We start from the raw sequence: 26981 nt of genomic DNA, 5'->3' as shown, positions 1-26981 counted from the left end.
TGGAGGAAGACAGTACGCCGGAAGACATTACGCCATACCCCATCGAGTAAGCATTTATAAGAAGTCACAATCCGAGAGTATAGAAGCGCACCGATGTGCTAAAAAAATTACACTCTCCTATTTTCACACAAAAATCAGTGTATTGCGCAATGGAGTACAACGGCGGTCATTTCGCAAGGAAGTTGTTGAGAAGTAGATTATTGCGTTCATATGATTATTATTACGTTATCCTCAGGACTGCACCCCTTTCATTTGCCCCCGTTGTGGGTAAGCAAAGAGAAAACAGATGTGCTTAGGACCTCATGATGTCATTTTATTGTCAGCCTATCCAATCATGCTTTGAGATTATAGAAATGTTTTTGTGTGGGTGGTTTTTTTTTAATCTGTCGTTTGAGTTAACTGAATGAAAGTATACAGGGGTGCGCTTTAAAACGCATCATTTCTTACTCGCCCGATTATTTATGCCATATTCATATGGATTTTAATCCTTACAATTCTTCCGCTTGCTCTGATCATGTAAGTTAATGATATAATAGCTTCGGGAGAAATAATGATAACACACGGCCAAATATTCTCCCATTCTTGAATATCCTCATCGTAACTGGTCATAGAGAATTGGGGAAAAGTATACTGGTATTGTTTCTGCTATTGTCAATCTGCACACTTCTGCAAGTCTTGTTTTGCCAGAAAAAAAAAATCCTCGGCTTTTATCTAAAGACTGTTACAAGTAGAACAATAATGTATGGTTTGTCCTTAAAATGAATTTTGTTGGTTAATCTGGTTAAAGTTTCATTAGCCCTTAGATATCAAGAGACAGCGGACGACCCTAGATATTAAATAGTGTAATTAACGCTTTCTTTACGGCCAAAGGACAGCGTTAATGAAGATAGATAAATAAACTAGAGATTGTAATTTGTCAGCACTGACAAATTAAGGTGATCCGATTTTTTTAAATCAATGATTCGAGTCCTGATCGCAATAGGCATGACCATACAGGTTTCATCTGTGTTTAGAGACATTGGCCGTGTGATGTTTGGATTCTCATTTAGAAAAGGGAGTCATATTTGCCATCTTTGGTACCAAATTCTGTATACACTATAACGAAGATACAGCAACAAGTACATATGTCCTTTGACCCATCTTTACACTCCCAAGATGGCATCTCAGGAAAAGTGGTTATTTTGTGAAATAATTCTTGTGACATCTTCTATACGTGTGCAAAATATGGGAAAGATAGGAAAGGTATTCACCAAGATACAAGATGAAACATTTATGACCTTTGACCTTAATTCACATACCCGAGATGGTGTCCGATCAAGTAGTTGTTATTTTATGAAATAATGTACGTGATATGAATTAAACATGTGCAAAATATTGGGCTGATAGGGCTTGTTTTTCTTGAGTTATTGCAAAGAAAGTTGCAGAAAGAAAGAAATATGAAAATACATCGAAGATAAGCTTTAATTTTAGCCAAGTTTTTCGATGTGATGTCGACATAGTATGAAAAAACGAAGGACACAAAAACGATAGCGCAAAGTCTCAGCTACAACATATTAAAATCTGGGAGAAATTTATCCAAGGATAAGTGAGCTAGTGCTCGATAAAGATAATCATGTCAATTTTCACATTTAGAAAAATTTCCTCCCATAGGGATAACACGTCATAACGAAGATACAGAAAGAAGTACATATGACTTTTGACCCCACTTTGCACACCCAAGATGGCATCTGAGCAAAAAGTGGTTACTTTGTGAAATAATTCTTGTAACATGGTCTTTGCGTGTGCAAAATATGGGAAAGATAGGACATGTATTCACCAAGATACAGGATGAAACATTTATGACCTTTGACCCTAATTTACATACCCAAGATGGTGTCCGATCAAGTAGTTGTTATTTTATGAAATAATGTACGTGACATGAACTAAACATACATGTGCAAAATACAAGGGTGATAGGGGCTGTTTTTCTTGAGTTATTGCAAAGAAAGTTGCAGAAAGAAAGAAATATCTCAATACATCGAAGATCAGCTTTAATTTCAACCAAGTTTTTTAACGTAATTCCGACATCGTAGGAAAAAACGAAGGGCACATTACATTAGCGCAAAGTCTCAGCTACAACATATTAAAATCTGGGAGAAATTAACAGAAGCATAAGTGAGCTAGTGCTCGAAAAAGACAGTCATGTCAATTTTCATTTCCAGAAAAACTGCACTCCCGTAGAGATAACACGTAAACTGGTCAAATTTGACAAGATTACTTTCAATCCATTTTTACGAGGTGATGCCGTCATCCAATCAAAATTTTGTTGACTAAATTTATGAAAGATCATTTTATAAGCTACAACATACTGAAATTTGGGTGAAAATAGGCAAAGGATAAGTGAGATACGCTCGAGTGAACATGAAATTTGATGTCGTCATTTTGAAAATTTACCTTTTTTTACTTTATTAAGAAATTTGATATCTTTTAATCATTTTTTTCAGCATTGCCAACCCATGAAATGACATGTACAACTCACCAGCTTTCAGAATATGTGACCCGCTACAACAAAATGATCCTAAAGTCGGGCGAGGTCGATTATTTGAAAATTGCATGATATAATCCCCTAATCTTTCTGCTATAAATTGATATATAACACATTTTATAAAAATAATCGGCTACAGAGATATCGATGTTTGAAAGAGAGTATGTCGAGACGTTTGGAAAATCACTGTTTCGAGAAAAGCGCCCTAAAAGTCTTCCTTTCGACGCAATCGCGATCAAGGGACGCACAAGTCAGTTTGCACCTCTGGACAATAGAAGGTAAGCCCTAGCAACCCCCGAAGAGTTCATTCAAGCACATCAGCGTCGGCGGTCTCCTCACCAACCAATCAGTGACCAGGATGTGAGAAGCGGCTGAGCATAGCGCACCCCGCCCGCACGCACCAGTCGACTGGGCAGTGTGCGAGCTTCACGCTTCGGTAAGCAGCAAGCAGCAAACTGACCAATGAGATCACTCTGGTCGTTGTTAGGGGTGGAGCCTATCTGTGGCGCTCAATCCGAATTTTCGAACCAGTTTCTGCTTCGTTGAAACGCCAAAAAAACATGGCTCAGAAAAACGCTATTTTTTTGATCTTTCCTTTGATCACTTTGCTTCAAAATTTCGACAGATGATAGAAGACATGTTAGACTCCAATAATATATCAAAATCAGGAAATCGTAAGTTTTGACCAATTTTGATGCTCTGACTTCAAACTCGATTTTCACGGCTTCGACCGTGCGCGACTTTAGGACCTTTTTGTTGTAGCGGGTCACATATGTAAAGGAAATGGGGGATCCCTGTCCATCCTGACGAGTAGAATTGGATTTAATACTGGCGGTTTTTTGGCATAGTTGTACTGTATATCGCCATTGACGCGCGCGCGGAATTTCAACTTTGACCGGCCCGTATGACGTCATATTGAGTCAGTTTCACTTGAAACTTGGTATAAATATTCCTTGACATTCCAGACATCCGATCAAAGTGGAAAAACGGGAAATTTCTATTGCATATGAGCTGTGCGTGCGTATATGCGCGCGCGCATACGCGTCCGTCCAATTTTTTTCATTTTTTCAAAAAATGCTCCAAATGGTCTGAAACGTGTGCAAAAAAATTTGAGCTCAATTGGAGCATGTAAATATTTCAACACGTGCGTACGCGCACGTTTTAACGATATAGATGAATTTTGAGAATATATGTGACCCTGCACCACAAAACAAACAAAATGTCGCCAGACATGGATTTTTAGTTAGGGACAGACTCTGAAACAACAGACTCTAAGCTTTAAAATGATGTATAACTCAATTCAAATGGATCCTCCTAACCTATATAAATAGTGAAAAGACCTCACACACTCTGGAAAGTGTGAACTGAGAAAAGAGGTTCTGAAGTACAGGGTCTATTCAAATGCTTAATCTTTACAAAGCCGTGCTACCTGTGCCATGAATGGGAAAAAAACATGATGTTAACCACTGTAGCACCAACGATTAAGGGATTATCAAATTAAGCTGAAATTGAGCATGGTCTATTACCACATTCTGACCATGGTAACAATGTGAAGAGGGTGCAAAAGGATTTTTCAAGAAATGAAAGGGACCTCTAAGAAAAACCTGAGCACAATACTCTACCAAAAAAGGGGTTGTAGAAAAACTGCTGGAAACCCAATTTCCCATTCAATTTATGATCCCAAACTCAAGAATAATGCAGAAGAAGAATAGCTCTTTCAGAAAATATTTAAAACTAAAAATTGATTCGGTTCACCGATTTCACCTTTCTTGAGTCCTCATGTAAAACAAAGAGGTGCGACTTTTTGTTTGTTTTGTGATGCACGGTCACATATGTAGAATCAGCTTGATTTGAACTATATATTGACGTAAATTTCATTGAAAAATTCCATTCCATTAATGAGATAAGAATGAAAATGTGTTTTCATATAATGACGTCATAGTGACGTCACGGTCAACTGATCACAATGCTTTTACTAGATCTGTCGTCTTTGGGACATGATACATATATGGTATAATTTTGAAATTGATAGGAAGAGCACTTTCTGCGCTAACCTCTGCACAACTTTTGAGGAGAAAGAAAGAGGAAAGAATCCGTACAGATACAGAAGGTGATCCGAGAGGATACTCGGATCACCTAATTAAAGCTTATCTTCGATGTATTGAGATATTTCTTTCTTTCTGCAACTTTCTTTGCAATAACTCAAGAAAAACAGCCCCTATCACCCTTATATTTTGCGTGTATATATATGGGTCAGAATCAGATTCCAAATCAAACATTTCATTCCTTCCCAATTCCAAGCCCGTACGTGGAGTTCGAAGACATTCAGTATCCCAGACTGGAGGAACACTCAAAACTCATGGACACGCTCAGATCATTGTTAAAGGCCAAAAGTTAAGCATGGTGACAGATTGTTGTTGACAGGCAGGGAACCTATCTAAAGAAGATAGGCGTATAGAAAGAACAGCATTTACCATTATCAGCATTGCAAAATTGCATGATATTGGGTTGATTGCATTAGTCAAGGGCAGGGTGGACGACGTGAGCGTTGCAATCTCCCACCCTAATGCACCCGTAATCTCGCAAGCCACCCTGGATGTCCCTTCGGTCATTGGCAAACTTTGATCAGACCCCTTTATCATTAAGATTTCCAAATAATTTTCTGCCATGAAGGGAATGAACTTACATCTGTTTATTATACATTGACGCAAAAAAAAGTGACAGAACATTGATACTTAGTAGTTGGCTTTCCATCGATTCATGTGTGAAAAGCGAGTTTAATATGTAGGCATTGCCATCCCCACTAGATATTATGTCAAGGTCGTGGGGAAGTCTTCGTTATCCGAATGCATGAAGCAAATACGGGGGGGGGGTGGGGGGATAGCATTCTACCAGTCAATTTTTGATGACAGTTGCTCTGTATGTTTATTATTTCGTTTTCGTTCTATTCACGCGAAATGAATAATATATCGTACAGATAGATAAGACGCATATAATTCACGCGTCTTAACATGAAAAAGCATAACAAATCTTAAGACATAATGCTGATTGTAAAGTTAGAGTATGGGCCTACTGTCAAGATTTATCGCGTGGGCGAAGAAACTTTATCGCACGCACTTACAGACCGTCTCTTTATAAGCGGACCCTTCTCATCACCATCATCATCGCTCCCTGTGTCGCTCTCCTTTTCTGAGGAGAACTTGTATTACTGTAACACATTAATCCAAAATGAAATAAGGTTTGTTGTTCTGAAGGTTCATTATTACGAAAGACACGAATTATGACATGGCTCGATGGTCGTTAATTAGAAAATTGAACAAAATTCGTTCATGCGAACTTTTTGCCGTTATTCGTGAGGATTGTTAATGCGACATTGAAATTACATTTTTATGAAAAAAAATCGTAAATGCGTAAATTACAGGAATCATCGTCAATCCAAATGTTCCGTAATCGGGACATAAAATAAGGTTCATTAATCCAAAAGTGAAAAAAAAAAGAGGTGAGTACATAAACAAAACTTCGGAATTACAAAACGCATATGGTCTTTGAATAAACGAACAGTCAGAATAACGAACCTCTGTCATTTTGGATTAACAATTAAATCTTATGAATGATAAACCTTGTTTCACTTTCGAATTAACGAATTTTTGGAACAACGAACCTTCGGAATAAGAAACATTTCATTTTCGGATCAACTGACCTGTAGATGAAAGCATCTTATCTCGCTTCCCGAATTACGAACTTTCGGAATACCCAATCTTCAGAAGAACGAAGCCTTAGAATAACAAACCCTATTTCATTTTCGGATCAACGAACCTTCGGAAGAAAGAGCATTCTGAATAAAGAACCTTGATAATGAACCTTTGGAATAACGAACTGTAACAGAATCCTAAGCTATCACGTTATATACATGTGATTCCAAACTGGGAATGAATGTATAAAAACAATATCATGCTCCCTCTCTCGGAAATGTAACATTCACTCAAAATTGATGAGATAGCATCCAATTTTGCAGAACTTTACAGCGTATATGATGAGAGTTTAATGTTAAAACAACATACAGTATACGTATGGTTTGCGCGTTTTCATCATACTTTATTCTGTTCGGATATAACGAAAGAAAATGGCCGGTCCCGCGGATTGTTATAAAGGGGGTACACTGCAGAACAGACAACACCCGTTTTAGTGAATGATGCAATTATTAAAGATAACCGACTGATGGCCGTAAAGTCGGGATTATTAGCATGAAACTGATAATTTAATGATTGTAATGATGATAGAAGAAATCATGATATCAACAACGCCTTCCTAATGAGATACCTTAAAGTTCCTCTTTTCTAATCAGATACCAAATCAAGCATTTCATTCTTTCAAAATTTTCAATTTGGAATTAACGATGCGTACGAGAGTATCTGGATTGTGGTGAGAAAAGAAAATACTTGAATCATCAGCAAAAAGTATAAATGAGAGTATGTCAGATGATCTGCAAAAATCATTAAAAAGTAAAGGTCCTAATAAGCTACCCTATGGGACGCCACATTTAATGAATTCTAGATTTGACTCGTTCTCGTTCAGAGAAACGTATTGTTTTCGATTTTGTAGGTAACTCCTGTCAATCGTCAGCTTTTCATATTTTTTGAAAGAGCTGGACTTCATCTACACCATGTTAAAGTTTCGGATCATAAAACAAATGGGAAATTGTCTTTTTTTTCTAGGACATTTTTTTGTTGGTAGGACAGTGTGATTAGGTTTGTCTTAGAGTCCCCTAATTATCATTTCTTGAAAGCCCTTTCTCCACTCTTCACTCTCAACTCTGATAACTTTTGAAAGGATGATGCTGCTGCTTTGAAAGTTGGCAACAGTCATACAATTATGTGGATAGAACATCTGTAATTTCAAATTAATCTGAAAATGATTTATGCTGCGGATTTTTTTGGTTGTATGTTTGTTTTATGGTTCAGGATCAGAAATGTAATAGAACCTCTTTGGGTCACAGTGATGATTAATACATTACATTATCAATACAGGAGTAAAAAGAACCGTTGGGGCGTTAATAAGAAGTATGCTAGTAAAAATTGACTACAGTGAGGCGAATGCAAGACAGTAGCAATAACGAAGTAAAATTTCTTGTCCCAATATTATCGTCGTTAAAAATCTATGCAACAAAATTTGCTAATGACGAATGCGTCATTGAAAATTTTTTGTTTTAAAGAATTGTTTTTCGAGGGCCATGAACAAAAAAAAAGAAAAAAGAAAAAAGAAATCTGCTGCGTTGTAACGACATGCTAATCGTACATTGCGAAACAATCATTTACAGACCAGCTCTGCATGAGCGGACACTTCTCATCACCATGCGTTCGCTCCCTGTGTCACGCACCGTTTCTAAGTCTGAGGAGAACTCGCATTACCGTAACACGTTAATCCAAAATAAAATAGGTTCGTTGTTTTGAAGGTTCGTTGTTACGAAAGACTCGAATTATGATATGCCTCGATGTACGTTAATTCGAAAATGAAACAGGGCTCGTTGATACGAGTTTTTGGCGTTACTCGAAAGAGTCATTATTCGTAAGGTTCGTTAATCCGACAATGAAATAGCGTTCTTATAACGAATATTCTTTAATCCAGAAATTACAGGAATTTTCGTTAATCCAAATGTTCCTTAACGGGAACATGAAAAAAATAGCTGTTAATCCAAAAGTGAAAAACATGAGGTGAGTACACTTACAAAATTTTGAATTACAAATCTCGTAATGTCTTTGCATAAACGAACCGTCAGAATAACGAACCTCTGTTAGTTTGGATTAACAAATCTTCGGAATAACGAAACTTATTTCGCTTTCGGATTAACGTATTTTTGGAACAACGAACCTTACGAACAACAAAAACATTTTAATTTTTGGATCAACTGACTTGTAGATCAAAGCATCTTATCTTGCTTCCGGAATTGCGAACTTTTGGAATAACCAACCCACGGAAGAACGAAGCTTCAGAATAACGAACCCTATTTCATTTTCGGATCAACGAGCATTCGGAATAATGGATTTTGATAATAAACCTATGGAATAACGAGCTGCAACAGAATCCCAAGCCATCACTTTACTTACATAAGTTTCCAAACTGGAAATGAAAGTAAAAAACAAAAACAAAAACAAAAACAAAAACAAAATCAAAACAAAACGAAAAACAAAAAACTCATATAAGGTTGCGCATTTTAGCATATATTGTATTCTGTTCGGATATAGCAAAAGAAATTGGCCAGTTCCGCGGATTTTGTTGTAACGGGAGTGCACTGCAGAACCGACAGCAATCGTTTATAGTGAATGATGCGATTATTAAAGATGGTAACGATGGTAAGGAAAAAATCATGATATCAACAACGCCTTCCTAGTAAGAGACCTTACAGTTCTTCTTTTCTAATCAGATGCTAAATCAAACATTTCATTCCTTCCCAATGTTAAGCATCACTCTAATGTTACGATCGAGGTTTCATGATGAGTCCAGAAAGATTGTAGAGGCCCAAAATGATATGTAAGCATGGTTACAGCACTATTGTTGTGCTTAGAATCGCGTGTATGATGTAAAAGGGGATTCCAACACTGATGAAGGTGAGTCACTAAATGGAAATGCTTTGATGAAAGTCAGATTTATCTTCGAAGTCCGATGTCCAAGATAATTGATAGGTTTCAGCACAACATCAGATCATCAGAGTACATTTGCCATACTGTAATATCAAAGGGCATGTGAGTTTTAACTTATCAGAGACTAGTTTCCTTCGCTACACTCTAGTTATAACATGACGGAAATGAGATCTTTGTCAGAATCTCAATCTCAGACTTCTGTTTGTCACTAGAGACCCCTTCCTCTAAGACATTTACAATTGAATCCTGATTGACTGAATGTATAGGCCTACTTTAAAAAAATAAATATGTAGATTAACTAGTCTCTAACTAGATTTCTACCAAATCAAACATTTCATTCCTTTGCAATCCACAGCCTGAAAATGGAGCTAGAACGCTTATGGAAAGAGGCCCAATATCATAGGTAAGCATGATTACAGCACTATTCTTGTCCTTGGAATCGTATTCTATTGTTGCCTCTCTTGTGGGAGTGTGTGTGATATAAAAAGGAATGCCAACACTGATGAAGGTGAGTCATAAAATGGGAATGTTTTGATGAAAGTCAAATGTATCTTCAAAGTCCAATGTCCACGATTATCAATAGATTTCAGCACAATCTCAGATCATCAGAGTACATTTGCCATACTGTAATATCAAAGGGCGTGTGAGTTTCAACTGATCAAAGACTAGTTTCCTTCACGATACTCTAGTTATAACATGACGGAAATGAGATTTTTGTCAAAATCTCAATGTCAGACTTTTGTTTGTCACTAGAGACCCCTTCCTCTAACACATTCACAATTGAATCCTGATTTGCTGAATGTATAGGCCTACATAGATAATAGATATGTAGATTAACTAGTCTCCATGAGAATGGGGGACATTTGCATAATTTTACAGCGTACGTATTGGTTGCACGTTTTCGTTTTGTACTTCATTCTGTTCGGATATACCGGGAGTGCACCGCAAAACCGACCGCAATCTTTTTTAGTGAATGATGCGATTATTAATATATCCGACTGATCCGACATAAAATCGAGATTATTAGCATGAAACTGATAAAATAATGATTGTAAAGATGATAGAAGAAATCATGATACCAAACAACGCCTTCCTAATGATATACCTTATAGTTCCTCTTTTCTGTAAATCAGATGCCAAATCATACATTTCAGAGAGATGTTAGAGGCCACATCTGACTCGTAAACATGTTAGCATGATGATGGGAACGTGTATGATGTAAAAGGGGATTTCAACACAGTTCAAAGTTTTCCAAAGTGTGGGCTTTCTTTCCAATATTTATATAGGTTAGGAGAATCCATTTGAATTGAGAAATACATCATTTTAGAGCTAAGAGTCTGCTCTTTCAGAATCTGCCCTCAACTAAAAATCCATGTCTGGCGACTTTTTGTTGGTTTTTGTGGTGCAGGGTCACATGTAGAAGAAGAAAATATGAAAACTCAAGATTGACTCGGTTGACCTATTTCACCTTTTTTCAGTCCTCACGTAAAATCAAGGGGTACGAATTTTTGTTCGGTTTGTGATGCATAGTCACAAATAAAGATTGAGTTATTTCACAAATAAACAATTTCTGTGGTCATTTCAACATTCTGAGATACTCTTATGCTAGAAAATGTGTCTTTACAATGATCGGTGATGATTAATTGCTAGTAAACACAAAGAGTAGCTATCTTGTTCTGAGAGAGTACTTGAGATCCCACTGCAATACATGTGTACTGTCTCCTGCCATTTCTGTCAGCTTGTGTTAATAATCCTACTCCTGGGGCCCGTTGCATAAAAGTTGCAATTATGGTAACTTTGCCATCCAACGGTAACTTCCATGGAATTCTTGATTTTGATTGGCTGTTGAGTATTGTTGCCATGGTAGTTACCATTGGACGGCAAAGTTACCATAATTGTAACTTTTATGCAACGGGCCCCAGAGATTATTGTTCATGCATTTTTAACCTTCTGTAGAAAGTTGTTTCTTCCAGTTCGTAGAGATAAGCATTTTGTATACATACTATCCTAAGATCGACCACAAGATGATGCCTGGTTAGTTTATGGAATATTTTTATTGAAAATATGATATTTTTGTTTGTGAAATATATGTAAGAATCTTAAATTATTTCAGTTCTTCGAAACGGAGCTGATCAAAATTGATAGGGGTATCGCAGAATGGAATCAGCTTCCCGTACATTAAAAAAAAGTGTTAAGGTGTTATACTGAAATTTGATGACCAAAGACAATGTGAATATTCAGTATTTTGCCATGAATGGAGGAGGAGGGGGTGCGAAGGGGTAATCGTTTGTTTGTTTGTTTGTTTGTTTTGGGGGTATTGATGTATTGTATTTTTGGTTTTGTTTGTATTATCATTTCTTGTTATTGTCCAATGTATAATGATGAATGTTTTTTTTATCGGGCAGGGACCAGCTGAAGAACAGCCATGGGCTAAAGCAGGATCCGTGTTAAAAGAAAATAAATTGAACTAAACTAAACTAGTTAAAAGTAAAAGTAGACAAATATATATAATTATATATATATATATATATATATATATATATATGACCCTGCACCTCAAAACAAACAAAAAGTCGCCAGGCATGAATTTTTAGTTAAGACCATATTCTGAAAGAGCAGACTTTAAGCTTTAAAATGATGTATAACTCAAATCAAATGGACTCTCCTAACCTATCTGAATATTGGAAAGAAAGCACAAACTCAGGAAAAATGTGAACTGAGAAAAGAGGCTCTGAAGTACAGTGTGCATTCAAGCGCTTAATCTTTACCAAACCGTGCTGGCTGTGCGATGAATGGGACAAAAACCAGGAAGTAAACCACCAGAGTAACAACAATGAAGGGATTATCAAATTAAACTGACATTAAGCATGCCTCATTAACACATTCTGTCCATAATTAAAGCTAACTTTCAAAGCAGTGGCACTATCCTTTCAAAAGTTATTACAGTTGAAAGTGAAGAGTGTGGACAAGGTTTTTCAGAAATAGGGATTCTAAAGACACACCTAATCACACTATTCTGCCAAAAATGTTCGAGATAAACTGCTAAAAAACGCACTTTCCTGCCCGTTTTATGATACCAAATTTTAGCAAAATGTAAAAGAAGACCCGCTCTTTCAGAAAATATGAAAAAGTCAAGTTCGGCTAGGTTGACCCATTTCACTTATTTTCAGTCCTCTCGCAAAATAAGTGTGTGCGACTTTATGTTCGTTTTGAGGTGCACGGTCACATATACAGTATATTGTGACGAGCCTTCCTTCGTGTCGTGATTGTGAGAGTATTTGACTGTCTGTACAAATGCCTCCGCGAGCCGTGTCAGGATGGCCGAGTAGGCGGGGTCCGTTTTGTTACAGTTAACAACGATCCATTTAAATCATTAAAATAGTGGTGGGCTATAAATGGGTGATGTTTCAAAATCCTTAGGGTCCCTGCTTATTTGAAGCAGCTTATTGTACTGAGCATTTTGACACCTTTCATTATACAATCGGTTGAAAAATGAGATGGAGTCGGCCAAAAAAACTGATGGGCGGGGGCGCAAAATTGCTGTCGTTCGTCGTTAAAATGTAGTGAAAAAATAATAAATTCACTATCCAAAGGAGTATGAAAATGATTTAAGTGTCCAGATATATGTTTTTGAGGTCAAGAAATTGGTTGCAAATGTCAGAAATCCTTAACATACTACAGAAAGCATTCAAATTCTCAAATTGTGGTGTTTTTTTTTTGGGGGGGGGGGGGCATAGGGCTAAGTTTCGGCCCATTTCCGGTATTCCAGTCACCCAGCATGCACTATGTCATCTTCCAATTGTTGTTACAGATTTATAAATTTGATGATATTGAAGATATAAACAGTAGAATTTAGGTCTAGAAACTGATTGCAAATGTGTTTTAAAGCCCTAATTTGCTATAGAAAGCATTCGTTTTTTCTCTCTTTTTTTTTGGGGGGGGGGGGGGGAGGGTGGTTAGTGGTGAGGTAGACTCTAAGTTTCATTGTATTTTATGTCCATAAATGACCCATCTCAAATGTGTAGACTGCAGATCATGATCACAAGTTGTAAAGAAAATAATTCAACATTACTTTCACTGATAATATCAAAGAGAGAGTGGACATTCCTTGTTAACTTCAGCAGAGTTTCAGCATTGGACTATCTTTCCGTTTTCATCCTCTATCACATGCCGTAGAAAATAGGCAGAACATCACAAGGTTTTACGTTGAACAACTACACAGGCTTTCAGAAGCTGATGACAGATTCTGTTTCAAAGAATCTCCACACTGAAGAATCTGTTGCAGTAACCGAATTCTGTGGACTTGTTTTTCCTACAATGTATGCCAAGTGCTGTTTCTCATCATAGTAGACTTGCTAAGGGGGTAAACGATGCATTTTATAGTACAAATGTCCTACTTGGTACAGATGTTCCCTAGGGCAATTGAAAAATTTTCATCTAAAGAGACAATCTGTATCTATGCAAATAAGCCTTAATTTGCATAATTTACGCAAAAATACATTAAAAAATTATTTAAAAATATATGTGCATCCAGCAGAAATACCTAATTTGTTAGAATTATTCTATAGAGAAAGTGAAAACAATTCCTGCAAAAATTGATTTCATACCTATGTAAATAAACATGAAATTTGCTTAAATACGCAAGTTATTGTGCAAAAGTCTGCATTTTTGAGAGAATTTCTAAACTATTAAGCACTGGATCTTGTAGTACAAAGTTTGAATCTGGGATGGATGTTCCTTGGGTCAAAAGTAAATGATTCATCTGAAGAGAACTGTCTCTACGCAAACAACCTGTTATTTGCATAATATGCAAATCAATACCTACACATCTATAGATAATCAGAACAAACAAAAAGTCTTAATGTGACATGTATTAAATCGCTTTGAACTTAACATCCAAAAGCTAATAGAATAAGACAATATTCTCACAACAACACTTTTCAGTTGCTTAAATTGTTTCCATATTATTTAATTAACTTAGGCATTTTATGCATAAATTATGTAAAGAAGTACACCAGACGTGAAATTTCGAAACATATTGATCTTTGAAATAATTTTTGCTATCAATTTTCCCTCATTGCATAAATGCTTTGCAGGATGGGAAAAATAGCAATCGATAGTGACACTCTTTAAATATGATTATGCAAACCTAAGAGTAGGGCCTACGTAATTATGAACAGATGCAAATCGGAACAATATTGCTTACAAAAGGACTGTTTTTCCCTTGCAAACAGTACACAACTGAGGTCATGGTTAGAAAATCATTACAAAATATACTACCATAGTGAAAGTGTGAATTCTGATTTCCATTGTATTTTGTAGGCAATCAAGCGAATAAGAGCCTTTTTACATCAAACCGATTATAAACTTATAAACTTGTGCAAATTATATGGATGCAAGGGTATCTGCACACATTAAGAACTTACAAGCTTGAGTTATAGAAACAAAGTCTGTTTCTGGAAAAAAAAATGTTAACTCAGTGTACTTTGAGCTGCTATGGCATGGAAACTGTGCTAGGAAATTTATACACAATAACATTTTGATAAGTCAATAATATGCAAAAATTGTCATGTGAACAATATAGGAGATGTTATACTTTAAGTCAAATAATCTCAGTCTCTGTCTTAAAATCAGTCAATTTCCACCATAAATCAAAGCAGGAATAATATGTTCATAGCCATAAAAGAGTATATTCGATGGCTTTTACAATTACTAGGATGTCATTTGTCAACAGATAGTCACAGGCTACTGTTTAGGAGAATCGTAAATGTCATATTCTCCCTGGTTGTGATTGTTTTCCCTCGAAATAATGTAACTCCCTGGCGGTCCAAAGAATGTTATATTCCACCACATATCAGCTAATACCTGTATAGATGATCATGACCTACATGATCTTGAAGCTTTTTCCAAAAAATAATTATGTTAACTGGTTTAGTGTAAAAATGTCAGAGGTTAAATTAAAAGAAATACACAGGTAAAAATTGTAAAAGGTAAGAATGTCAGAGGTTACATGTGTGCATCAAAATTAACTTTCATGCGACCCATACATTAAATGTAATGATGGTGATGACTATACCATGTCACTGAATTCCATGTCCTTTCCTTCTTATCAAGAAGAAACAAAAACACTTAAGAGGGGAGGGCTTAACATTTTTTCGATAATCAACAAAGGTATCACTGTCAGGTAGAACATCGCAAGTATGTACTTACTAAGTTTCATGATACCTTGATTCACATTCAAGATATGAAAGAAAAAAATACAGCACTTTCATCAGCGCTTTGACATTTTGGCAGGAAATTTCCCAGAGAATATCCATTAGGTAATACATGTATATATTAAGTTTCAAAAATCCTACAAGCATTGCAAAAACATGAGGGAAATAGTGAAATTTTGAGGGCCCAATTTACCTTGATCTTTGACCCCTGACCTTTGACAAATGACCCCTGAATTCCCTACAAAATCCTTGTCAGCACCAAGTTCCATGGAGACACCTTGAACCATTTGCGAGATACAGAGAAAAAAAAAGTGAAATTTTAACATTTTCACCTGAACTTTGACCTTTGACATCTTGAGCTGAAACTCTCTGGAGAATCTTATTTTGGTAGTACATTGTATTCAGTCACTAAGTTTGAAGAAAGTACCTTCAGACATTGCATAGATATGGGGAAAATAATGAAATTTTAGCATTGACCTTGAACTTTTTGACCTTTGACCTCTTGCCGATTTCACTTAAAAACTGCTTATTCACTTGCCCCATCATACGTCACCTTTGGATCAGGTTTGGTAAAATTTGCATAATCCAGTCTTGAGTTATCGCGTGAACTGATACAATTTCTTAAGTCGGCCTTGACCATTGGCTTCTGGTACATTCGGGTATTAATATGCACAATATGCTTATTAGGTGGTATTTGCATAGACAAATAGTGTTTTGATATTACAAACCATTTCCGTTTGACTAAAGGAAATGCATACTACTTCCATAGTTTTCATCAGAAAATGCAGTTCTTAGACTGAAAGAAAAACTTTAACAATAGTATTTTACTTTACTTTCTTTATTAATTATGCAAATTAGCTGGTAACGATGGTTCAATTATTCAAATTCTTTTCTCATTTTGTTTCATAAAGTCTTTCTAACGGGTTATATCTATCTAGGATGAGATTTAAGAGGAGTTTCATTAGGGCTTCATTAAGGCTTTTTGTTTGTTCTGATTATCTATAGATGTGTAGGTATTGATATGCATATTATGCAAATAATAGGTTGTCTGCATAGAGACAGTTTGTCTCTTCAGATGAATCATTTACTTTTGACCCAAGGAACATCCATCCCAGGTCCAAACTTTGTACTACAGGATCCATTGCTTAATAGTTTAGAAATTCATTCAAAAATGCAGATTTTTGCACAATAACTTGCGTAATTATGCAAATTTTATGTTTATTTACATAGGTATGAAATCAATTTTTGCAGGAATTGTTTCCATATACTCTATAGAAGACTTCTACTAAATTAGGTATTTCCACTAGATGTACATATATTTTTGAATAATTTTTATATGTATTTTTGCATAAATTATGCAAATTAAGGCTTATTTGCAGATACAGATTGTCTCTTTAGATGAAAAAAATTCCAATTGTACAGAGGAACATGTGTGCCAAATAGGACATTTGTACTGTAAAATGCAGCGATCACCCATTTTTTTTTTTTCGCCCTTAGCAAGCCTACTATCATGGAGAAGGCGACTCAAGTAGAACCTGTTCAAATTCTTCCACAACTTCACAGAGATCTAGCAGCTCAGAAAGTGAATACTCTCTCAGGGTTTCATGTGACATTCTAGTTATTTCAACCAGAAGAACTAATATCAGCTGTTGAGAAACATCTCCTACATGTATGTACAGTACTGTGTTACCGTACAAATGCTGTGTCTGTGTTGCATTGCAACAAGGTGGCGAATGTAGATTTGGGGCAAAGTTTGATCTTACACCGCATGCAACATCTCTCGATACCCTAAATGATGAGGAGCTTGAAGGTTTACAAACTAACAATGTGGCTTGGGAGAGAGATCTTGCAAAGTTTGACAAGCTGGCAGCAAGATCCGCAGCCTGCTCATGTATTCGAGTTGGAGTGTCATACAAAGGGCACACTTCTCATTTCCAAGCACGATCTCACTTCTACAACCTTAACAAGATTTCAGTAACAGACCTGAAAATCGTCTGATCCTCATTCGTACAATACTTCAGAGCCCGCCACAATCAGTGCATTGCCGGACATGCCCATGGAAAAGGATATACATGTATGCAACTGATTCTGGACATCACTGAGGTTCAACCAGCAACTTCAAAGTCGAAAGTTGCAAGTGGCGCTGCTGAACCAGATATTGCGGTCAATGAAACTTGTGCCCTTATTTGGGATGTTAATAATGTCAGACAGTGGTACCTCAGCATATGACAAAATGACAGTGGAAAGGGCACATACACGTGTAGTAGAACATCTTATAAAGTGTTGTGATGCTGATAATGGTTATGTTGGAGATACCCAAAGTGACATGACATACAGACTGTAAGCGTCCTGCAAATTATACCATGCAACAGCATGGGACCATGAGACCTCGAAAGTGTACCATGATATTTGTGCTTCACAATTAACACACAATAACTTTGTTGATGCCCTGTTCCAATCATTCTATTGAGTAGAGAGGAGAATAATCACATTATGGCAAGCAAATGCAAGTTTGATAACAAATGGAACTTAAATGTAGTAATTACGCCGGTATGTGGTGTCCTCGTGGACCTGTTGCAGTTGTGAAAGCAGTGTTTTTAACAGATTTTTCATTTTCAAAATTTTGAATTGCTTGAAAGAGCATAACATACCCTTCCTATATCTACTGTTGTTTATATATTAATTATCATCACATAAGCCTGTGAATAAAAAATTTTGGAAGATGGCAAAGTGCATACGTTGGGTGAGTCAAATACCAGAGATGGGCCGAAACTTAGCCCTACGCCCCCCCCCCCCCAAAAAAAAAGCAAAATTTGAGAATTTGAAAGCTTTCTATAGTATATCAAGGATTTCTGACATTTGCAATCAATTTCTTGACCTCAAAAACATATATGTGGACACTTAAATCATCTTCATACTCCTTTGGATAGTGAATCTATTATTTTTTTCACTATATTTTGACCGACGCGGGACAGTAATTTTGCGCCCCCCCCCCCAAAAAAAAAAACAAAACAAAACAAAACAAAACAAAACAAAAAACAGTTTTTTGGCCCACGGCATTTCATTTTTTTAATGAAAGGTGTCAAAATGCTCAGTACGATAAGCTACTTCAAATAAGCAGGGACCCTAAGGATTTCGAAACATAACCTTTTTTTACCCCCTGTATAGCCCATCACTAATTACAACTACTAATCTGTGTCTGTAAATTACCATGTAATGTGTTGTATCAGAAGCAGCTCACCAGCACAAGCGGCACACATACCAAGTTCAGCATCACTTAGATTATGTTACCCCCAAGCGTCACTTGTAGATGGTGTTAAATTGGTACACCTAATTTTGTTACCAACTTTTGTTACCAACTTTTGCTACCAAGTCGGTCAGCTTATAACGTGGTACACCTTTCTTAGCCATGTGGTGGCACAAATGTCGTTGGTAGGCACGGGGTAAAGTGATAAATTGCACCGTTACCAACTTCTCCCACTTCCTCTGGCGACGACTGGAACTTGGATTGGGCACGGGGCATAATTATGTGACAAGTCACATAACCAACTTCTCCCGAAATCCAAAGTCTTGCTAATTGCCTTCTCAGGAACTGTCCTCCAGCTCGAGAACATGTGCCACCACTCTGTGAATCGTTAACTACAGTAGCACTCTCAAGAAGACACAGTGCAGACGTCAATTCAGGAACACATGTACAGTTTAACACACATAGGAGTGATCATGTACAATACCTTTGAATTTGTCATACACGGGCTGCTTACTGTAGACTGACTCATACAGTGGCCACTTTATATGCCTCCCCTCCTATTGCGGATCGAGGAGCCAATCCCGCACGGCCGTAACGGTTGGAAAAAATCCCGTAGGAGTAGTTCAAATTATGTAGAATGTTGGCGTGGTTATTAAATTCGTACAACTACTATGCATTTTAGCAGTATCTCTTGTACATGGTTACTAAAATTCGGCATGTATCATCGGTCTATCAAAACCGGAGTTGGTACTAAAATACTCTAAACTTGTCCACGACAAACAAGTACCCACATGTCTACCTTTACAAAAAAAAAGTCCTGTGGTACTCCCGTGGTAATTACCACAGGACAGTACCACAGGAATTGTCCTGTGGTATTTTGGGACGTACCACAGGACAGTACCACAGGAATTCCTGTGGTACTTTGGGACATACCACAGGGCAGTACCACAGGGCAGTACCACAGGACAGCACCACAGGACCAGTACCACAGGACCAGTACCACAGGACAGTACCACAGGAACTGTCCTGTGGTATTTTGGGACAGTACCACAGGACAGTACCACAGGTCATTACCACACAGCATTACCACAGGGCAGTACCACACAGCATTACCATGGTACCACAGGAGAGTACCACACAGGATGGATTTAAAAAAAAAACAAATATGGAAGAATTTTAGCCACATATCAAGGAATATTTGTGATAGGCGAGTGATGGATGTCAGGACAAACATGGCCCTACTTGATAACCTGTCCTACTCCTAACATAAACCTCAAACAACAGTCTCATATGGCAAAGTGCCATTCTAGTCCTATATACATCTATATAGTCATCCTATTCTTAGTTTGGGAAGTGCCTTTGGCCAAAGGATGACATCCACACAAGGTTTCATTCTCAGTTTCGGCTTATGCAACCAGGAGTTCATTAGAAAACATGAAAAGATGTTTTTTCTCTACAGAGGTACTTTATTTATTCATTTTTAAAATAATACATCGAGCGATTTCCTTTTTGAAACAATTGAATGGGTACATATTCAAAGAATACAGATTATTCATTGGTTACTAAGTTAATGATATCATCATGTTTGATACAATCTCAGAAACATTGTCTAACAGTATTTCATTTCTAAAACTAATCCATATTTTCAAACTATTGTATGAATGTTCTTGAAATAAATGCATCATATAATATATTGTTCATGAATTGCATACTGAGCATATATCAATATTCTATTTATATTTGTTACATTTGGATTCTTTGATTCGACTCCAATAATCAATCATTTCTCGTTTAATAAAATTGTTTCTTTAAAAGCGAACTGAATAAAATCAGTGATCTTTTTACAAAACGTAGACACTTTGGGACACTCCAAGAGAACATGACTAAAGGTTTCTGTTTCAAAGCAAAATGTACACAAATTGTCACTTACAGTATTTTTTTTTTCTATTTGAAAAGATTATATCTAGGAGCCTATAAGGTAAAACACAATGTAATGTCTTAAAGTAGCGTTGCTTAACTTTGTTGTTCCTTAGTTTTCGAAATTTTTGTTTCAAAATAGTATTCCAATCAAAATCAGTATTCAAATCAAATCTCTTTTTCCAATATAACAATATAGTTAGATCACTTTTCTTACTCTCATATAACAAATTGTAAAATTGTTTCGATGTTGTTTTAGATAATCTGATATAATAATTGTCCTTTTTTGTATATAAATCAATATCACAATCTTTGCAACTGATTGACAAATTGCCCTACATCGACGTAAATAAGCACTGAATTGATCAGTGTTTTAGTAGTAGCCATGATAAAAAATCATGGGCGTACATACTCGAGCAGGATTTGAACCTACGACCTCCTGATCACCGGACAGGCGTCATCTCCACTAGACCACCGAGCTTTCGCCCGAAAGCAAGTGTTGGTTCTAATCCTTATAGCATGCAGCGGGTACTGCTTTGTTATTCAAATTCATGATTTTCTTCCGTCGAGATGTTTTCATTGCAACTGATTGACAAATTGCCCTACATCGACGTAAATAAGCACTGAATTGATCAGTGTTTTAGTAGTAGCCATGATAAAAAAAATCATGGGCGTACATACTCGAGCAGGATTTGAACCTACGACCTCCTGATCACCGGACAGGCGTCATCTTCACTAGACCACCGAGCTTTCGCCCGAAAGCAAGTGTTGGTTCTAATCCTTATAGCATGCAGCGGGTACTGCTTTGTTATTCAAATTCATGATTTTCTTCCGTCGAGATGTTTTCATTGCAACTGATTGACAAATTGCCCTACATCGACGTAAATAAGCACTGAATTGATCAGTGTTTTAGTAGTAGCCATGATAAAAAATCATGGGCGTACATACTCGAGCAGGATTTGAACCTACGACCTCCTGATCACCGGACAGGCGTCATCTCCACTAGACCACCGAGCTTTCGCCCGAAAGCAAGTGTTGGTTCTAATCCTTATAGCATGCAGCGGGTACTGCTTTGTTATTCAAATTCATGATTTTCTTCCGTCGAGATGTTTTCATTGCAACTGATTGACAAATTGCCCTACATCGACGTAAATAAGCACTGAATTGATCAGTGTTTTAGTAGTAGCCATGATAAAAAAAATCATGGGCGTACATACTCGAGCAGGATTTGAACCTACGACCTCCTGATCACCGGACAGGCGTCATCTTCACTAGACCACCGAGCTTTCGCCCGAAAGCAAGTGTTGGTTCTAATCCTTATAGCATGCAGCGGGTACTGCTTTGTTATTCAAATTCATGATTTTCTTCCGTCGAGATGTTTTCATTGCAACTGATTGACAAATTGCCCTACATCGACGTAAATAAGCACTGAATTGATCAGTGTTTTAGTAGTAGCCATGATAAAAAATCATGGGCGTACATACTCATACTGAAAACATCTCGACGGAAGAAAATTATGAATTTGAATAACAAAGCAGTACCCGCTGCATGCTATAAGGATTAGAACCAACACTTGCTTTCGGGCGAAAGCTCGGTGGTCTAGTGGAGATGACGCCTGTCCGGTGATCAGGAGGTCGTAGGTTCAAATCCTGCTCGAGTATGTACGCCCATGATTTTTTATCATGGCTACTACTAAAACACTGATCAATTCAGTGCTTATTTACGTCGATGTAGGGCAATTTGTCAATCAGTTGCAATGAAAACATCTCGACGGAAGAAAATCATGAATTTGAATAACAAAGCAGTACCCGCTGCATGCTATAAGAATTAGAACCAACACTTGCTTTCGGGCGAAAGCTCGGTGGTCTAGTGGAGATGACGCCTGTCCGGTGATCAGGAGGTCGTAGGTTCAAATCCTGCTCGAGTAACACTATAACACTGATCAATTCAGTGCTTATTTACGTCGATGTAGGGCAATTTGTCAATCAGTTGCAATGAAAACATCTCGACGGAAGAAAATCATGAATTTGTATCACAATCTTTGTGAGCGCTTTCACATTTATATACAGCTGATATACGTTCCACCAATATCTTTGGAATTGCCTTTTTATAAGTTTTGAATACTTAAAGTCCACTAATAAATTATCAGAATTAAGAGCACAACAAATTATCTCACGAGATTTAAAACATCCATTTTCAATTACATCAAATTAAGTGTCAGGATACCTTTCTTGTACCATTCTTCAAAAAACAAAGTTTTTTTCATTAAAACATATATTACTAAAATACCACAATACTTCATCAAGTATGTTATTCAGTAATATATTCCTAAAACTAAAAACGCTTATCAAAACATAAGACAAATAGAATAATGGTACATAACGGACAAAATATATACTCGAGTAGTATATTACAATTACATCGTAAAAAGTGCTTTGACATTAATCGTTATCGGTTAAAAAAAAGTTGCCTTTTCAATGTGCTTCCAGATTCACTCATGGTCTTAATACACATAAATGACTCGTATATCACACATTAAGTTTTCTATAGTGAAGTTATTCCTACCTGATATCAAACAATTGGCATAATGGAGCTTTTCTTACTGAGGAGGTTAAGCTTTAATTTACTGGATAGAATTTGTTTTGGTGAAGGTTTACAGTGTGTACTTGGAAATATGAAAATTGATCAAAACAACAAGATTTTACTTAGAATTAAATTTCATGCTTTACTGATATTGTAATGTAACTGAATAAACATAATACTATTCATAGAATATACGAAAAACAGAGTGATCATTACGCTAAATCAACGAAATAAGAAATGACACAATTATGACAAGCTTCCATAGAAAATCCGATTTTTTTTTGTCCCCGCCGAACGAGTTCGAGCAGGGGACTATGAAACGGGCTCCGTACGTGTGTGTGTGTCCGTGCGTCCGTGCGTCTGTCCGTCCGTCAGTCTGTGTGTGCGTCCGTGTGTGATCAAAATGTTCAATTTGCTACTTCTCTGTCATTTATGAGCCAATTTTGATTCTGTTTGCTTTATATGATAGCACTACATGGGAGCTTTGAAACTTCTACACAGAATTTCAGTTGTGACCTTTGACCTTGACCTTTGACCTATATTGTACATTTTGCTACAAAATGCTACTCCTTCGCCATTTCTAACCTGATTTCGATTCCGTTTGCTTTATGTGATGGCACTAGGTGAGGGCTTCAAAACTGCTACACAAAATTTTGACCTTTGACTTCTTTGACCTTTGACCTTGATTTTTGACCTATATTGTACATTTTGCTACAAAATTCTACTCCTTCGCCATTTCTAACCCGATTTCGATTCCGTTTGCTTTATGTGATGGCACTAGGTGAGGGCTTCCAAACTCCTACACAGAATTTTGACCTTTGACTTCTTTGACCTTTGACTTTGATTTTTGACCTGTATTGTACATTTTGCTACAAAATGCTACTCCTTCGCCATTTCTAACTCGATTTCGATTCCGTTTGCTTTATGTGATGGCACTAGGTGAGGGCTTCCAAAGTTCTACACAGAATTTTGACCTTTGACTTCTTTGACCTTTGACCTTGATTTTTGACCTATATTGTACATTTTGCTACAAAATTCTACTCCTTCGCCATTTCTAACCTGATTTCGATTCCGTTTGCTTTATGTGATGGCACTAGGTGAGGGCTTCAAAACTGCTACACAAAATTTTGACCTTTGACTTCTTTGACCTTTGACCTTGATTTTTGACCTATATTGTACATTTTGCTACAAAATTCTACTCCTTCGCCATTTCTAACCCGATTTCGATTCCGTTTGCTTTATGTGATGGCACTAGGTGAGGGCTTCCAAACTTCTACACAGAATTTTGACCTTTGACTTTGATTTTTGACCTGTATTGTACATTTTGCTACAAAATGCTACTCCTTCGCCATTTCTAACTCGATTTCGATTCCGTTTGCTCTATGTGATGGCACTAGGTGAGGGCTTTAAAACTTCTACACAGAATTTTAACCTTTGACTTCTTTGACCTTTCACCTTAATTTTTGACTTATATTGTACATTTTGCTACAAAATGCTACTTCCGGCGGGGACATATATTACGCACCGCGTAATTTCTGCTTTTTCTTGTTTTTCCTGATGTGCATCTTACTTCAATATTCAAAATCATACATGTAAATACCTGACACCAAGTAGTCGGAACAGAAAACAAAATACATTTCAAAGGAGTTTGGGAAGTACCTTTGGCCAAAGGATGACATCAACACAAGATTTCATTCTCAGTTTCGACTTTTGCAACGAGGAGTTCATTAGAAAACATGAAATGATGATACATAACATCATAAGCACAATGCAAAATTGTGAAAGGTTGAATATTTCAACATTACTGATTTGTCATTGAAGTGTTTTAGCATATGTTTTAGCCATGTTTAACATTCGATATTTTAAATCGTCAATCTGATACTGTCAAAATTTGTATACAATAAATATGGTATGCACTATGTTAAATTTAAGGGTTTTTCAATACTGTTTCGATGATCATGACCTTTGACAGTTGAGGTTTGTGTTTGTTTGTTTTCATGAATAAATGACATAAAAGAGAGATTTTCGTAGGTTTGAGTGAATTATTTAAGAATTGCAGTATTTTTTTATTCCATTTTATGTAATCGAAGGTGATATTTCCATCATTCATCTGTTTTTCTAAATGTTTATTTCGATATTGTCATGGTATGAGTAATTATGTTGGAGAGTGCATCGCATTGCATGGGGGCTCACATAATTCTAATAAATCTAATTAATAATTGTCCCCGCCGAACGAGTTCGAGCAGGGGACTATGAAACGGGCTCTGTACGTGTGTGTGTCCGTGCGTCCGTGCGTCCGTCCGTCTGTGTGTGCGTCCGTGTGTAATCAAAATGTTCAATTTGCTACTGCTCTGTCATTTACGAGCCAATTTTGATTATCTTTGCTTTATATGATAGCACTACATGAGAGCTTTGAAATTTCTACACAGAATAACAGTTGTGACCTTTGACCTTGACCTTGACCTTTGACCTATATTGTACATTTTGCTACAAAATGCTACTCCTTCGATATTTCTAACCCGGTTTCGATTCCGTTTGCTTTATGTGATGGCACCAGGTGAGGGCTTCAAAACTTCTACACAAAATTTTGACCTTTGACTTCTTTGACCTTTGACCTTGATTTTTGACCTATATTGTACATTTTGCTAAAAAATGCTACTCCTTTGCCATTTCTAACCCGATTTCGATTCCGTTTGCTTTATGTGATGGCACTAGGTGAGGGCTTCCAAAGTTCTACACAGAATTTTGACCTTTGACCTTGATTTTTTACCTATATTGTACATTTTGCTACAAAATTCTACTCCTTCGCCATTTCTAACCTGATTTCGATTCCGTTTGCTTTATGTGATGGCACTAGGTGAGGGCTTCAAAACTTGTACACAGAATTATGACCTTTGACTTCTTCGAACTTTGACCTTGATTTTTGACCTGTATTGTACATTTTGCTACAAAATGCTACTCCTTTGCCTTTTCCAACCCGATTTCGATTCCGTTTGCTTTATGTGATGACACTAGGTGAGGGCTTCAAAACTTCTACACAGAATTTTGACCTTTGACTTCTTTGACCTTTGACCTTGATTTTTTGACCTATATTGTACATTGGCTACAAAATGCTACTCCTTCGCCATTTCTAACCCAATTTCGATTCCGTTTGCTTTATGTGGTGGCACTAGGAGAGGGCTTCCAAACTTCTACACAGAATTTTGACCTTTGACTTCTTTGACCTTTGACCTTGATTTTTGACCTATATTGTACATTGGCTACAAATTTCTACTCCTTCGCCATTTCTACCCCGATTTCGATTCCATTTACTTTATGAGATGGCTCTAGGTGAGGGCTTCAAAATTTCTACACAGATTTTGACCTTTGACTTCTTCGACCTTTGACCTTGATTTTTGACCTATATTGTACATTGGCTACAAATTTCTACTCCTTCCCCATTTCTAACCCGATTTCGATTTCGTTTGCTTTATGTGATGGCACTAGGTGAGGGCTTTAAAACTTCTACACAGAATTTTGACCTTTGACTTCTTTGACCTTTGACCTTGATTTTTGACCTATATTGTACATTTTGCTACAAAATGCTACTTCCGGCGGGGACATATATTACGCACCGCGTAATTTCTACTTTTCCTTGTTCTACATATAATTGTTTTGAACCCAAGACCATGTGTTGCGTAGGTAATAAATTCTAAATAGATTATAATGTCAACTTTGTCATTTCTATGTGAATGTGTTATGTGTAACTTGTAAGGCAGCAACGTCTGTGTTCGGCTGCATAATTAATGATAACAATGATAATGGCAATTTTGTCTCCCGTCCCAGGTCAAGAGGGTTGGATATGCTTTTCTCGTGGA

The 26981-nt window shown here is 36.8% G+C and overlaps 1 long non-coding RNA gene across 1 annotated transcript; it reads left to right on the top strand.

The window, feature by feature from the left end:
* LOC139717252 (uncharacterized) lies at positions 1-26981 on the top strand. The gene is made up of 3 exons (XR_011709951.1): positions 1-46; positions 9518-9565; positions 26950-26981. It is a non-coding gene; the product is annotated as an uncharacterized lncRNA (long non-coding RNA).

Source organism: Diadema antillarum, unplaced genomic scaffold (genome assembly GCF_040938485.1).
Source record: "Diadema antillarum isolate AM-2024a unplaced genomic scaffold, OU_Dant_1.0 scf00000073, whole genome shotgun sequence".
Taxonomy (NCBI): Eukaryota; Metazoa; Echinodermata; class Echinoidea; order Diadematoida; family Diadematidae; genus Diadema; species Diadema antillarum.
This window is presented reverse-complemented; position numbering and strand designations above follow the sequence as displayed.